Here is a 1,724-nt window from a genome sequence, read left to right as displayed (position 1 = left end):
AATCATACCAGTGAGAGTGGCCATCACTAACAAGTCCACAAAGAACAAATGCTGGAGAGGATGTGGAGAAAAGGGAACCCTCCCATACTGTTGGTGGGAATGTAAATTGGTACAACCATTAAGGAAAACAGTATGGAAATACCTCAGAAAACTAAATATAGAACTATCATATGACCCAGCAATTCCACTGCTAGGCATATATCCAGTCAAAACTTTCATTAAAAAATAAACATGCACTTCTATGTTCATAACAGTACTATCCACAATAGCCAAGATATGGAAACAACCTAAATGCCAATTGATGATGAATGTATTAGGAAGATGGGGTAGATATATACAAGGGAATACTACTCAGCCATAGTAAAGGAAAAAATAATGCCATTTACAGCTACATGGATGGAACTAGAGACTCTCATACTGAGTGAATTAGGTCAGAAAGAGAGATACCATATGGTATCTTATGTAGAGTCTAAAATGTGGCACAAATGATCTAACTACAAAACAGAAAAGGTCAGACATGTAGGACAGACTCATGTTTGCTGGGGTGGAGGGTGAGGGAGTGGGATGGATTGGGAGTCTGTGTTTAGTAGATGAAAACTGTCCCATTTGAAGTGGAGGGGCAATGAGATCCTGCTGAAGAGCACAGAGAACTATATATCTAATCACTTGTGATGGAACACAATGGAGGATAATGTGAGAAAAAAATGTATGTATGAATGGGTCACTTTGCTGCACAGCAGAACTTGGACATAACATTGTAAGTCAACCAAAATCAAAAATTAAAAAAGAAAACAGCTTTCGGCTTTCGGCTCGGAGGAGCCTACGGTGCAACTTTCTTCGGTCCTCCCACATCCGGGTTCATCCGACACCAGCTGCCTTCACCATGCCGCCTAAGTTCGACCCCAACGAGATCAAAGTCGTGTATCTGAGATGCACCGGTGGAGAAGTTGGGGCTACATCTGCCCCCAAGATCGGCCCCCTGGGTCTGTCTCCAAAAAAGGTTGGTGATGACATCGCCAAGGCAACTGGTGATTGGAAGGGTCTGAGAATTACAGTGAAACTGACCATTCAGAACAGACAAGCCCAGATGGAGGTGGTACCTTCTGCCTCTGCCCTGATTATCAAAGCTCTAAAGGAACTGCCAAGAGACAGAAAGAAGCAGAAAAACATTAAGCACAGTGGAAACATCACTTTTGATGAGATTGTCAACATTGCCTGGCAGATGTGGCACCTGCTCTTTAGCTAGAGAGCTTTCTGGAACCATTAAAGAGATCCTGGGGACTGCTCAGTCTGTGGGATGCAATGTTGATGGCCGCCACCCTCATGACATCATAGATGACATCAACAGTGGTGCAGTGGAATGCCCAGCTAGCTAAGAAATGCAAAGAAAAATAAAGATTATTTGACAACTAAAAAAAAAGAAAACAAAATCAACAACAACAAAACAACCAATCAAACAAAGAATCCGACTGCAGTGGCTTCAGTCACTGTGGAGGCGTAGGTTTAATCCCTGACCTGGTGCAGCTGCAGTTGCAGCACAGGTTTCAGCTGCAGTTGGGAGTCATTCCTTGGCCCAGGAACTTCCATATGCTGTGGGTTTATTTATTTACTTTTATTTCTCCAATACATTATTTTTTTTTCTACTGTACAGCATGGTGACCCAGGTACACATACATGTATACATTCTGTTTTCTCACATTATCATGCTCCATCATAAGTGACTA

General features: G+C 42.4%; 1 pseudogene; it reads left to right on the top strand.

Moving 5' to 3' along the window:
• Positions 1–831: 831 nt before the first annotated feature.
• Positions 832–1,408, top strand: LOC125119321 (60S ribosomal protein L12-like; annotated as a pseudogene).
• Positions 1,409–1,724: the final 316 nt, after the last annotated feature.

This window comes from Phacochoerus africanus, unplaced genomic scaffold (genome assembly GCF_016906955.1).
Source record: "Phacochoerus africanus isolate WHEZ1 unplaced genomic scaffold, ROS_Pafr_v1 Scaffold_55, whole genome shotgun sequence".
Taxonomy (NCBI): Eukaryota; Metazoa; Chordata; class Mammalia; order Artiodactyla; family Suidae; genus Phacochoerus; species Phacochoerus africanus.
The sequence above is the reverse complement of the archived record's forward strand: the minus strand, read 5'-3'. Positions and strand labels throughout refer to the sequence as shown.